The sequence below is a fragment of the Esox lucius genome, chromosome 11, assembly GCF_011004845.1.
Source record: "Esox lucius isolate fEsoLuc1 chromosome 11, fEsoLuc1.pri, whole genome shotgun sequence".
NCBI lineage: Eukaryota > Metazoa > Chordata > Actinopteri > Esociformes > Esocidae > Esox > Esox lucius.
The window spans coordinates 42,155,391-42,170,655 of record NC_047579.1 but is presented as its reverse complement, the minus strand read 5'-3'; the positions used below and the strand labels follow the sequence as shown (position 1 = coordinate 42,170,655).

The window sequence follows — 15,265 nt, the reverse complement described above, 5'->3', positions numbered from 1 at the left end:
CACACCGTACGGCGCTTAGTACACCTGACTCAAGCTCCGGAAGGTTGTCGGGTTTAGCCTTTTTAAACAAATGTGCAAAATAAAAGGAATATATGACAATGGTGAAACTAATCGTTTAATATAAATTTTGCTTATAGCCGCTGCACTAGTTCGAAGACGTGAAGGCAGTGCGCAGGTGAATTCTCAGATAAAATTGAGGAACAGTCCAATTTAAATGCCGGTTAATGACAGTCTCTGGTTGTAACTGTATATGATGTCATTTGATTATTAAACTAAAATGGAATAATGTGTGTTTGACTTGTCAGACCATTGCTTGTGTAGGCTACTCAGGCCCCCGGAAGATTACGCACGGTGAGCCGGTAAAATGTCCTTCAAGTTTCGAGTTGTGGATAATCTGTGATTTATAAAGCTTATCATCTTTTTTTCTTTCCACTAACAGTTAAATGCTCGTTTTCTTTTAATCTGAAATGCTATCAATAGCAGTCTAGGCGTGGGGAATTTTCGGGTAGATCAAAATGTTGCCCAGTAATTCATCCCCTTTCTGAGATTTTATATATTTGACATATTATTCTCAAATATATTTCTCTTCAAGGGCGAATGTAAGCCTTTACCAAACTATATATTAATTATTTATCAACAGTTTTGATGTTGAGCTTGAGTTGATCTCTCTTAACTCTTACGGGTGCGTCGACTATCCTACTTGTGAAAGCCTGTATTAAATATTTACAGAAAGCGCTTTTAGAAAGCCATGCAGTTCCGTGTTGGTTAACTATAATAACGCAATTATTAATGTTGGACCGTAGAAACGAAATCTGAAAGTGAAGGATTGCCTCATTAAAACATGGACCTCTCCAGGATTCTGCTTTTATAATGGTGCTGCTATTGTATGAACGGGAATGGAATAAAAGCACTAGACGACTCATGGTTCAGAGCCGATTCTATTTTAAATAGGGGTCATTCATATATGCTGTGGTAAGCCCATACTCTACTGAGAGACCTTAATCGATTTCGTTTGTCTTGGAGAGAAATACTCGTACATAATAATTCATACAAATGTTGTAACTGAAGAGAGTTGTAATCTATTTTTATTGACAGTCTGTATAGGGTTAGGTTCTCAAGTGACTGAAAAACATTGATCAACACTGTTGTCAATTTGCTTTCTGCGTAATAGTGTAATAGACCGTTAAGCATCGATTTAACGTATTATAGAAAATGATCAGCTGTGACCTGTCTTCTCTACAGCTGAGTAATTTAGTATGAACATTCTACTGGGCTGTTATTTTATAAACGGTGTTCCATCAGGTCTTCAGATTTATTTTCTTTATAGGCCAAGGTTACAAGAACATAGCAACAACCTTGACTGGTTGTCTTGAGGCTCTCATCACCTTGCCTGTAAAAAACTGAAACAAGATTTATGACACTCTCAGACCACTCATAATGGAGGACTTTGCTCTAAACTTCATCCTCTGACCAATGACCAAATTGAAACAGTTTACCTGTCAATAGTTGGGTTAAGAAGAGCTGTAAAATAGGATATGACCAACTGTTTGGCCGAGTACACTGCAGTGATAAAACACTGCCTGTTAGAATGATGGCTACTAACCCAACACTGTGAACACTGCCTTTTTGGAATGATGGCTACTAACCCAACACCGTGAACACTCTGCCTTTTAGAATGATGGCTACTAACACAACACCATGAACACTCTGCCTTTTAGAATGATGGCTACCAACCCAACACCGTAAACACTCTGCCTTTTAGAATGATGGCTACCAACCCAACACCGTAAACACTCTGCCTTTTAGAATGATGGCTACCAACCCAACACCGTAAACACTCTGCCTTTTAGAATGATGGCTACCAACCCAACACCGTAAACACTCTGCCTTTTAGAATGATGGCTACCAACCCAACACGGTGAACACTCTGCCATTTAGAATGATGGCTCCCAACCCAACACCATGAACACTCTGCCTTTTAGAATGATTGCTACCAACCCAACACTGACAACGCACTGTGCAGATTTCATAGACACACACAAAGTCTGGTCCCTGACAAAAAAAATCCAGCTCCATTGAAAACCTTTCAGGAGCGTTTACTATTGTATTTGTGAAAGCTTGTGTTGGCCACTAATCTAACGATGCTCTCTGCGACCATTTTACTAACACTGCCCACCCGGAGTCACTACTGGAATGCCTGTGTCCTATACGACATCAGCTCCCTGCTTGTGCCCGTCTTTCCAACTTTCAAAGAGAGACAGTCAGTAAAAAAAGACAATGATTATCAATACAGAGGAAAAACACCCCGATAGTCTGGTTTCCTGTGACCGCACTCACACAGAATCCACAGGGGAGGACGTATCAGTCTTTGTCTGAGATTGTGGGGTGCTCACAGATCCAGCCTAGCTCCTAAAATGGCTTCGGTGCGACGCGCCGACGACTCGTGCAAATGGTTGCCGTTAGCATTTCTCCAGCTCTTTACTGGTGATGCTGCGGCGGGGAGAGGGAGTATTAGGAGACACGTGTTGGTGTACCTTCTGATGTCTATGCTGTTTTCACCTCATATATGGGATTTATTTAGGGCCGCGGGGGTAGCCTTGTGGTTAGAGCATCCGACCAGTAACCAAAAGGTTGCTAGATCCAATCCCTAAGCCTGCAAAATCAGGGTAAACAAATCAGTTGTCCGTCCCTGAGTAAGGTTGCATTGGGAGGCGGTGATTGCTCCCAGGTCACTGCTGAAGATGTAAATGTGTCCTCATTTGTACAGTGGAGTAATTAACCAGTGGAGTAATTAAGAGACCACTGCACCTTTTTCTTTCCTTTCCAAAAAAGTCGAAAAGGAAAGTTTTGAGTGAGGAACAGAAGCGTTCAATTTGCAGTGGTCTCTTAATCTTAACCCGTCTGTTCCTCACTCAAAACCTTCCTTTTCGACTTTTTTTGGAAAGGAAAGAAAAAAGTGCATTGGTCTCTTGATTTTTTCCAGAGCTGTATGCTTGCATATAGTCCCTACCTCAATCTCAAGTCCAGTCATATCCTGAGAACCATCCCAACCATCAGATTTTCTTTAAAAAAACAAACAAACTTTGAATCAACGTCCAGTTTTGTGGCAGCTTGCTTTTGCATCGTCTGTCATGGTGTGGCTTTAGGGGAAGTGGGAGGTGCAATCTCCCCCAACCTGTCTCCCCCTCCCTTCACCTGTCCCCTCTACCACGCCTCCCAGCTATTCCATGATTATAGCCAGACTGCCTGTCTCTTCGGGGGGGGGGGGGGGGGGGGGGGGGGGGTTGGTCTCTTTCTTTTCTTCTCCTGCACTGCTGTCATCTGTGGGATCGGTGGAGGCATGGTAAACAGGGGGCCTGGTCCGGGGGGTAGACTGGGCCTCCCTGGGGGTAATTACTGGGGTAATTAAAGGGGCGTAATTACTAGGGGTAAGGAGACCATCAGTGGACGGCCAGAGGAGAGGTCTACAACCTGAATGACACAGTTGTCAACGGGAACTTAAACCACCATCATTTGATGTCTGAGCATTAAAACAGGTGTGACAGTGTTATCGGGGTTCCTGCTGGTGGGACTGTGGTTCAGTTGGTTGAGCAAGGCACTTACAATGGCATAATTGTGGGTTCAATTCCCCGGGGCCGGGGGGGGGGGGGGGGTGTATGAATGTATGCTCTGGCCATAAGTTGCTCTGGATGAGAGTGTCTGCTAAATGACTTAAGTGACTGCACCAGTAAGGAAGGAGGATACACCATGTATTCAAAATGAGAGTAACCCAATAGTAATATGATCTATGGTGGACATGGTCAATGTCACCTGTCTGTTCTGCCGCATAAAGGCCAGTCATGTATTCTTTTCTCTGGCAGGCAGTGTGGAGCCAGTCTGTCGTTCTGCCAGTCTGTCGTTCTGCCAGTCTGTCGTTCTGCCAGTCTGTCGTTCTGCCAGTCTGTCATTCTGTCAGTCTGTCGTTCTGTCAGTCTGTCGTTCTGTCAGTCCGCCGTTCTGTCAGTCTGTCGTACTGCCAGTCTGTCTGCTCTGTAGTGTTGTGTAACTGCATGTCTGATTGAAGTCCCCAGGTGTTCATGGTGTACATCTTTGGAGATAATTAAAAGGCAGTGCTGATGGATGAGACAAGACTGGTTCACGGCCCTAGTAGACATCCCACCTACTAGCAACCTGCACTGGCAACTCACAGGTGTGTGTGTGTGTGTGTGGTAATGCAGCCGCAGACATTTGTTTTCTGCACCCGGGCTGAGACTCAGACAGATGCATGTGTGATGGAAAGATTTGCTGGCCGTCCAACATCCCTCATGGTTGCCTTGGCAGTGGCAGCCCTGTAACTCCCTGGCTCATGCTGACTTAACCCAGCACAACCGGGACTGCAGGGCCAACAGGCGGAAACACACAGTATCTACAGACAGCTTCCTACATCAACATCTACTGTCCTATCTCACCTCCAATCATCCTCTGTACAGACACTGACTAGCTACCTCCTATGTCATTCCAAACCAGCTCCTGATCACCCATCCTCTCAAGTCTACACACACACGCGTGCACACACACACACACACACACACACACAGACATTAACCATTTACTGACCCAAGCATTTATTCTTATTCAGAATCAGATTTTCCCTAAACCCAAACCTAACTGACATTAACCCTAATGTAACCTCTCCCTTTAACTGACTCCCCTAGCTGCAAACAGGCTTTTTCCTCATGGGGACCAGCAAAATGTCCCCACAAGCTCAGATTTCACAAGCCTTGTGGGGATGTTGGGTCTCACTAGTAAAACAAGGTCACGCACTCATCAAGTCCAGACCAGGGCGTACAGGGGATGACTCCATATGGAAAGAGGTGAGGACAAGAGCTGATCTCAAACCCCCTCCAACCCAGAGGCCAGGAACACTGATGTCAGGGATGCTGGACTGTGTCTACCGCTGTATCTACCGGTTATGTCTGAGTCAGAGATGCTTTTCTCTCTGTGCATCGACTAAAAATGTCTGAGGCAATGGATGGTGTACTGTCTCTGTATCTACTAGTTATGTCTGGCTGTGTGTCTCTGTCAGCACTGTTAACCTTACTGCTTGAAGTTTATTATCTTGCCTAATGTTAGCAGAGTTACATATACATGGTGGAATGATGTGTCTTTTGTCATTAGCAAAGTTCCACTGATTGGTTCAACCAGGGCAGTGTTTACTGTTAATGTATTATCACTATCCTTCCCTTTGAAACATTTTGCTGTTGTAGAGTGTTTGTTAATGTTGTTTAGTGTGTGACTCATACCTATGATTGTGCATTTGTGTTTTAGTCATGTGTGTTTAATATGATTTGGGGTTTACGTTTAGAGTTAGGTTAAAAGTGTTATGCTGGCTTAAAACCTTAAAAAGACACGGGCCTATTGCACAGACCCATACAATATCTTCCTTGGGTTAAAGTTTAGGGTTATAGGGTTAGGGTAATTGATGCAATAGAAACTAAACTGCCGGTCCTCACCATGATAGTAAAATCTATGTGTGTGTGTGTGTGTGTGTATGTATGTTAGAAACCTATTACCTCTGCCACCGTATGTGAATGACAAAGTCATTACTCTGAATTGACAGCCTGGGCTTGATTGGCCTGACAAAATGATGACTTGTGTGCTGGGGGAGACAGGGGGGGGGGACTGAACCAGGTGGGGGGGCTTTTGGGAACTACAACCCCCCCACACACCTAGCCCCCAATTCTCACATTTCCAAGGCTCAGATGGGATATGTTAGTAGGAAAACTGTCTGTGTGTACATGTTTTACTATTCTGACGTTGACCTAAAATCCCCAGAGGAATAGTTAAACTAGAAATATTTCACCTTGTGGGGACATTTTGCCAGTCCTTTGGGGTTGTGGTCAATACAATTCAGGTTAGGTTTTGGGGAAATTTGATTTTGAATGGAAATAATGTTTTTTTCCCACCAGGATGAAATGTAAAATGTATGTTTGTGTATTGTGCAAAGCTTACATTTTCATTTGTGTTGTAAGCTTGTGTGTGTGTTTGTAGTTACATTTTCAGTATGTGTGCGAATAACCTTTTGTCAGCTAGGGTAAGTGTATCTCCTGGAGGCAGCTTGCTCTTTTGAAGTGGAGAGGGTGACTTGTCCTCCACTTGACTCTGAGACCTTGAGTTGGAGGAGGAACTGAGGACTGAGTGAAACAGAGTGAAACAGAGAGATACAAAGAGAAAGAGAGAAACAAACTGAGTGAGAGAGAACCAGAGAGAGAGAGAGAGAGAGCGCAGCCACAAGCTTTGGTAATTAACATTAAAACAGGTGAAGAAAGTAGAGAACATTTATTTTTCTCTGGTCAACGGTCAGCACACACTGTGGCAAAAACAGGCTATTGATTTAACGGCCACAGTGAGGCAAAACCAGGGCAGCTGAAACATCCCTTTGGATCACTCTCAGGACCTGACTAAGATCCACAACCCGGCTCAAAAACCGAATACTCCCCGGTCCACCGACCCGGAGTACTCCCCGCTACACCGACCCGGAGTACTCCCCGCTACACCGACCCGGAGTACTCCCCGCTACACCGACCCGGAGTACTCCCCGCTACACCGACCCGGAGTACTCCCCGCTACACCGACCCGGAGTACTCCCTGCTACACCGACCCGGAGTACTCCCCGCTACACCGACCCGAATACTCCCCGCTACACCGACCCGGAGTACTCCCCGCTACACCGACCCGGAGTACTCCCCGCTACACCGACCCGAATACTCCCCGGTCCACCGACCCGGAGTACTCCCCGCTACACCGACCCGGAGTACTCCCCGCTACACCGACCCGGAGTACTCCCCGGTCCACCGACCCGGAGTACTCCCCGCTACACCGACCCGAATACTCCCCGGTCCACCGACCCGGAGCACTCCCCTGTCCACCGACCCGGACTACTCCCCTGTACACCGATCCGGAGTACTCCCCTGTACACCGATCCGGAGTACTCCCCGCTACACCGACCCGGAGTTGGGGTCACCAGTAAGCTCCGACACACTGCACACGTCCCAAATGGCACCCTGTTCTCTGTGTTGTCCATTACGTTTCCCCACAGCCAATGGGCTCACCCAATGGGCTCACTCAATGGGCTCACTCAATGGGCTCACCCAATGGGCTCACTCAATGGGCTCACTCAATGGGCTTACATGTGGGACTAATAGTGTTCTATGTGGGACCCTGCCGCGGATACTGTTCTAATGCTGTGTTAGTCGTCGTTTGGCTGCTCACCTCAGCCTGCCTGCACTGACTCCACGAGCTCAGGAGCTGCTATTTAACGGCCCACTGCACACTGGATTAATTAGACCTGCAGTGAATTAAACGCTTTGCCCTGGTCCCCACGCACCCACGCATGCCACCTCGCTCACAAATTCACATGCACAAACGCGCCCGGAGGATTTTGACGCACATCAGATTGATTTTGCAGCGTTACACGTTAGAAGGAATAAGACTAATCATCTCTGAATTGTATCCGCGGTGCTTTGTTGTGAAGGGTACACTACTTAACTGGTATTCAGGAAATACGTTAGAGCGTGTTTTGTTGACATGTTATTCTTTTTATGCATTATTAGAAGTTAGGGTTGACATTTTCAAATGAGGTTTGCATTTTTATTTGGATGAGCATTTGCCTTTGTCTTAATGTGCCCTAATGTTATGTGTTGGCATAATTCCATTGATGCAAATTCTTTACCTGACAATTTGGTGAATTGTTTATAACTCCATATGATATGTGTTTTGAGCTATTTGTAGTATTCTTTTGATTTAATTTTATGTTATAAATTACATTTATTTCAGATTTTTTATAAATATATAGTTTTTTGTTTGGTTTTTGTTTGTTTTACCCTCACAAGCACACCTTTCAAAATGGAATTTATGACTATTAGCTCAGTAATCGCAAGATGTCATTGGTCATTAGACAGTTACTGTTCATCTTCACCACTTTCAATCGTCACCAAATAATTTCTAGTCAATTAAAATTATTTCAGAGTTTCTGGGCAACTATGCACTTTTTGGTCATAAGGATCTCATCATTATGTCCAGTATCTCTGGCTGTAAGTAAACAATGGTACATGCAGGAGGGAAAGAGAGGTTTTACTCACTTCAGATCAGCAATGCGGTCGGACACATAGAAATTATGGGGACAATTCACTATAATTACAAAATGAAAAGATAAGTGGTTTTAAAATGGGATGTTTCAATTTGGACGAGAAGTTAGTATGCTCAGCTCACACCACTGTGACCGATAACAAATGTCACTCACACAGCCAAGTAAAATGTTAGCAAATTGCGACTGAATGGTAGCAGTCAGTAGCCCTGTGCTGTGTTATTTTTCCTCCATTGTTGTAAGCGAAATAAACACCAATAAAACGTCTTCTTTATTTACTTCTCATCTACTTCCTTTTAGACCTTCTCTTTTTTATTCTGTCAATCATCTCTTCACCAAGTATCCCTTTCCCTTTTTGTCTCCTCTCTCTCCAAGCCCCTCTGTCACTCTTTCTTTCCAAGTCCCTCTGTCTCTTTGCATCCCCAACTCCCTCTGTCTCTCTCCATCTCCAAGCCCCTCTGTCTCTCTCTCTCTCTCCAAGCCCTTTTGTCTCTCTCTCTCCAAGCCCCTCTGTCTCTCTCTCCAAGCTCCTCTGTCTCTTTGCATCTCCAAGTCCCTCTGTCTCTCTCCATCTCCAAGCCCCTCTGTCTCTCTCTCTCTAAAACCTGTCCACCCACTCACCCTTCTCATCTTTAGGGATATGCAGTCTCTGGGTGTGCTGGCTGCCATTCTGCACATTAGCGTGTGACAATGGTTCTCTTTGAAGTGGGTTATCCTAGCTCATAGCGCGGCTCACAGCTTCCCAGCCCCCAGCTCCGCCAGCCCTCCAGCCTCATTGTCCCAGTCCAGCTACCTGGCTGCCAGGCTGCCTGGCTGGCTGCTTCAGACATGGGCTGGCTAGCTCACTGTGTAGACAGGGCCAGCTGTAAGTACTGGCATTGGCAGCCGGCACACAAACGCACACACACACATACACCCACACACACATGTATACACCTACAGGCACACACATGTGCACACGTACACATATTACTCAACAGTCAAAGTCAAAGTCAGACATATTCTACACACAGAGACATATTCTACACACAGAGACATATTCCACACACAGAGACATATTCTACACACAGAGACATATGTGCTCTCTGAACAGTCATAGAGCATCGATACTTCACGCACAGACACCTTGTGTACTCTCATTTTCTATGTATGCAACACACATCATCAACCCGGAGACACACTGGCTGTGCAAGAGTCATCCATCACTTCCTCTATCAACACTCATCCATCTTTTTTCTTCTTTCTTCTTCATCTTCGCCTTCTTCTTCGTCGCCTTCTTCTCTTTCGTCTTCCTCTCTTTCTCCCATCTAATCTCAAGGCGTAGTTAAGCTGTGTCCCTCTCCACTGGTTTATCTCAGAAAGCTGATTCTTTCATTGGAGTAAATGCCTTCATTCCAGCTCCTTCATGTTCAGGCTGATAAGGACAGCCTTTTATCCACATTATTGGCGTGTGTTTGTGTGTGTGTGTGTGTGTATGTGTGTGTGTGTGTGTGCACGCATGTTTCCATAGGTCCGTGGGTGTATATGCATGTGTGTGTTCCAAAACATCGGGTTTGTTTAAGGACACGCAAGTGTATTTCATGGTTTTCATGTAGATTCGATAGACACAATGAAAACCGGCGACTCAGGGCAGTTTAATTCACGCTGGCTCCTTCTGCTTGTTATAATTCTAACCTGACATTTCTGTGATTACACAGGATGATATAAGAACACTGGAGACGTGCCGCTCCGATTAACCGACTCTAATCATCGGATTTTCTCACGTGTAATGTGTGTGTGTGTCAATGTCTGTGTGTGTGTGTGCTTGTGTGTTGTGACGGAGGTTGTCTATAGGAGGTTGATTAAGACCGTGTAGTGGATCTGTAGATGGACACAGTAGATTAGGTTTGTCTGTGTTTGACAGCCAAGCCGCGCCCAGCCTGCGGGCTCTGGGCTCCTCTCGCTGGAAGGAGCCATTGCATGATTCAAATGTCACAATAACACGTAGCGTAGCTCTTGCTGGAATTGTGGAGACGTTCAGTGTCGTGATAAGACCTGGCGTGTCAGCCTTCGACTTTCCTGTTCCCTCTGCCGTGGTTTCATTTTTCTGGCGGACATGCTGATTCCTGATTGCTTTCTTTCCGATAGCTTGTGAAAGCGGGATCCGTAATTTGCCCCGTTCCACTGTTAATGTGTTGTGTTGCATGGCTTGTCGCTAACGTTGCCCACCAAGCCCGTCATCCCGGCGTCGCACACGCCTGGTCCCCTCAACCGTGCCCAGCCCCCCAGTTACCCCTCCCACCCCTGCCCTATAGGCTTGACTGCCCACACAAGAGCTGTAGGGTGGAGTCGCTCAACGCCAAGGGCACAGGGAAAACTGCGAGAGATGTCGGAGCCAGTGTGACACGAGCAGTTCTCCCATACCCCGCTTGGTGAGTCACCCGTTAGGCTGATGTTTCTATTCAGGGGGATGGTAGTTCAGTAGACTCAACGAGGATGAAGGGATGTACAACACTGCGTCTTTTGAACCTCTGGTGGTTTGACCCCAGCAGTGTCCTCTGTTCCCACCCAAACAGACTGTGTAGCAGAGAGCGAGGACTGAATTCACGGTGTGGCTGATGAGGGGAGATTGTGAACACACAACCCCCCCCCCCCCCCTTCACCTGTGGAAATAATCAGCTCATTATTGCAATCAAATCCAAGGTTGGTTATTTTAGCATAATCAAAGCTCTGTCAAGCTGCTGCGGTATGCTCTGTTTGTGTGGCTGAGTTTGTGTGCTATGTACATCCATGGGGTTGGCGGGTGGCACGGTTGCTAGAACCCAAGTGGTTCTGTGTTCAAATCCCGGAGCTTGCAAGGTAAAATATATCTGTTGTGACCTTGAGCAAGGCCCATGGCCTTAATTCGGTGTGTTTGTTGTTCTGGGTGAAAAGGCACTGCGGTGATGTGTTGAAGGAGATACAGCAGGAGAGGTGACCCGATCAAACTGTAGAAGATTGTGTCAGTGCTTTGATACAGCTGACAAAATCCCAGCAAACAAATATCTGTTGTAAGGACCCCTTTGGGGTGTCAGAAAAGGTTCCCAGGACATTTTCATAGTTACTTGAAGGTTCTATTTTCCGGTTGATGTAAGGGAAATCCAAAGGATGATTTAAGAATGTTAAAGTTTGTGTCCGTAACCTTCAGTAAAAATGTCTGTTACTCATCGGCCCGTGGATTGTCCCTCCTTGGACCACTGACTGGGAGCACCCCACAGGCTTTGTCGTTTCAGAGATGCTCTGACCCAGTCGTCTGGCCATAAAAATGTGGCCCTTGTCAAGTCACTCAGGTCTTTACTCCTGCCCATTTCTCCTGCATCCAACACGTTGACTATGAGAGCTGTTTATTTGGTTCCTATCAAATCTACTCAGACCTTGACATGTGCTGTTGTTATGAGATGATCAACACTTCACCTGTGAGTGGTCATAATGTTTTGGCTTATCAGTAAGTACCTAGGTTTTGAACTCACAACCTCCATACCAGCTTGACCAACAGAGAACTACACCTATCATCCAGAGAACCATTCAACAAAGTCTGTGACGTCTGGGGACTAGTAAAAATAGTACAGAACAGAGAACACTAAAACTACCCCTGAGAAGAAATTTACTTGGGACCATCATGGGACCTAGAAAGTCTCCTGGATAAAGGCTCACTGAACCCCTTTGAGGGACCTAATGGGAATGTCATGTCCCTAAGTTACTTTTCGTTTAGGTTAGCGATCCTTGATAACCTAAACGAAAGGTAACTACAGAATTTATTGTTAGGTTAGGAAAGACTGAGATTATTCTGTAGTTCAGGAGAGGATGGGGGTTAGAGGATGTTGAAGATGAAGCAAATATGTGGCTTTATAGTAGTATTTTTTGTTGGGGTGTGTTTTGGGGGGGCAGGGTTGGTGTGTTTAGGGTGGTGTTCTCCACTTAGTCCTGCTGTAGTCTGGTCCCCATTAATCCTCTTTATCTCTGGAGACCCTCGGCCGGGAGACAGTCTGATAAGGTTTAGTTTGGATTAGTTGAAGTAGACTGACATATGTTAAATAGGGGTCAAATGTTATGGCAGATTGGCCAGGCTGTGACTCTGCAGAGTCAGTTCACCCTTTGTATCGCTCTGCATCGTGGAGCTTTGTGATTTCCCCCGTAAACACATTATTAGCACATAGTTAGATTTCCTGTATAGACCTTTAACTATTATCCTGTAGCCACCTAGCCTTTAGCTACCTAGCCTTTAGCCACCTAGCCTTTAGCTCTGCTCCAATAGCCGCATGTGTCCGTCCAGCCTTCTGAGAGTCACAGTCCAACGTCGCCCTGACTACTGCTAAAGTAAGATTACACATGAGGAGGAATTTGTGTCTGTGTGTCCCAATGTCCTCCAAGCAGAGTCTCTATCTCTTCATTCCATCATCTCCCTTAACTCTCTCAGTAAGTGACACGCTTTAACGCCTGAGAACACTCCAGTGGCTTTCAATTGGGATTTATCTCCTTTTGAAATCTGCCAAGGCCTCTGTGACTGCACGGTAGACAGGGGGAGGGGAGCTGTCGGGAAGAAAGAACACCTGAGCTTACAGGACCAGGACGGAGCCAGGGAGTCAGACGCAGCGTTTTGTAGCAGGTGTCACGGCTCTGTGGTCCCAGAGACTCCCTGTACCTGTGGAACCTAAGAGGACAGCTGACTCCGCCGTTCAGTCCTTCGTTATGTTGTCTCCTCCAGGAGGGGGTTGCTGTCTGTCGGCCTCCACAGCCACCAGGCACAAGTGCGTCTGTGTTGGTGTGTTTCCCTGTGTTTCTTTCTTTCTCTGTCTGCCCCCGCATCTCTCTCTCCCATCCTCTCTTCCCCCCTCTCTCTTTCTCTCTGAAAAGAAACGAATTGTAACTCGATCCGAAAGAGTCTTTAATGGCATGGGAAACATTTGTTTACATTGCTGAAGCACGTCTCTGTGTGTGTGTGCGTGTGTGCATACGTGTGCATGGATGCTTCTGACAGTGCGTGATCGTGTTGTGTGTGTGTGTGTGTGTGTGTGTGAGGGTATGGTTTACTCCTGCACTATCAGGTGTCCGGGACCATTGTTCAGGCTGACTGGAGGGAACCAGACTGAATTCCTGTGATTCACGGCGCTCTTCCAGCCTTGTTAAAGACAACACAACCCCATGGGGCTACTGTGTTTGACTGGACCTGAAAAGCATTAGACAGTCAGTGATTTCTGCTTCCCATGTCTCTCTCTCTCTCTCTCTCTCTCTCACTCTTTATTTTCCTGCCCCTCTTATCTCTGTGAGATAGATCATCTCTGTCGGATGTTTCGCCAGGTGCCTAATCAGTTAGCAGAGTATTTATTCAGCGTTCTGGTTTGATGCGAACGGTGGCTAAAGGGATGTTATAAATTAACTCTGAAGTTCTGGAGTTCTGGTTTCATACAGAATGCCGAGTGATTGCCGGCAGTGACTGGTGCTTTGCCAGTTTGGTGGGGCGGGAATGGGTTTAAAATTGTTGGTGCTTCTGTGCCTCCCGCGAGTTGCACTGATCCTGCTGTTTCTGCACTGGCTAATAAAAGCCAGGGGAAAGGTTACTGCAAATGCCAGTCAGTGTTGGGCTGATGAGCCCGGTTCTCCTTCTGCACTCCCCCCTCCTCCCCAGACCTCACACCATCCACCAGGTCCATATGGACCTCTGGACCTGTCTCTGCCCAGGCCTGTCCCTCTTAGACGGGCCTTCTGTCTGTTAACCCCACCCCCTGCCTAAAACACCTGCAGCTATTGTCTTGTCAGGGAGGTCACGGACCTGTCGCTACGTGTAAACAGGAACTTAATAATCCCCCAGCAGCACTGGCGATGGGCCAGAACAGCTGAGCAGCCTCATACTGAACACAGACACCAAGAGGTTCATTCCAATGTATCTCGATATCATCACGGTACCTTCCGGATGTTTGGGCTCCCTGAGCCCGTTGCCTGTTTCTTGTTGTCTGTCCAAAAGGATATTCATCATTAGATCAATAGCCCTCTTGTGTATTCCAGTATGAGCCCTAATGCTTTTCATACCCGTATAACCTGGAAAGAAACCAGATTCTCTGGCCTGTGATCTTTTTCTTCTCCTCTTCAGGATCTTTCAACCAAACAGCAATGGTGAGTCTAAAGCAGAAACCCTAAACGGATGTGGAAGGCAGCACGTGAGAGGATGAGAGAAAGAGAAAGCAGGAGATTGAGAGGCAGCGGGGCGCCTGAGTAGGGCTGTTGATGTGTATTTCTCTGCTGCTCTGTGATTGGCTGGCCATCCTTATCGCAGCGCCGGCAGGTGGCTTAGGCCGTCTACGCTCCTTCTGAAAGGATGAGCGCTTACATAACGGACTCAGCGGCAACCGTAGATCAGCCATGACCCCCACAGCCCCACCCCAAACCCCCACAGCCTCACCGTGTGGAAACCTGCTGGCCAGGATCCGGTTGTGGCCATCACCGCACCAAACACCTGCGCGGACCCTGATAAGAATTCTTATCTGCTGTCCAGATTTCTGTCTCTTTCTGTCACCGAGCTGGCCAGGGAAATTAAGGCTCGTTAGTGGATGGGGAGGGATGACAAGAGCATGGGTGCTTTCATTGATTGTATTTTTAAACATACTGGACTTGTTTTGTCTTTATTATTCTCGACAGCGTATATTAAAATCATACTGTATTACAAATGTAGCTGTGAAGGCTTTGTGTGTGTGTGTATGTGTGTGTGTGTGTGTGTGTGTGTGCGCGCGCCTTGGTTGTATAAATCCATGCGGCAAGATGGCGGCCCAGCCTAGCCTGGACGTGTTTGTTCTGACGGAATGTCTCACATGTGGATCTTTCCTTTGTATCGCCACCTGTCTTTGTAATTACACGCGGAGATGAGAGGATAGGTAGGAAAGCCAGTGCTTTCAGTGAAAAGGGGAGAAGAAACAACAAAGAGCCCAAACCCTCGTCACAAAGGCACGCCAATTTGCAGCTTGCAGCTGTTTCTCTTCATGGGGCTACTGTGTGTGGATGGCCCGTCTTCTCTTTCCCCGTCTGAAGAGGGCTTTACCAGCCTGACTTATAAGAGGTGTTTGTAGGCTGTCTCTCTCTTTGGCCCTGGCTGCTGATTGGAAGGGGTGTGGGTAGTGTTGAGGGGTGTGG

At 46.7% G+C, this 15,265-nt stretch overlaps 1 protein-coding gene across 2 annotated transcripts in view; it reads left to right on the top strand.

Moving 5' to 3' along the window:
- Positions 1-15,265, top strand: part of znf385c (zinc finger protein 385C) — a 188,273-nt gene that overhangs the window by 127,065 nt on the left and 45,943 nt on the right. The window lies entirely within an intron of this gene.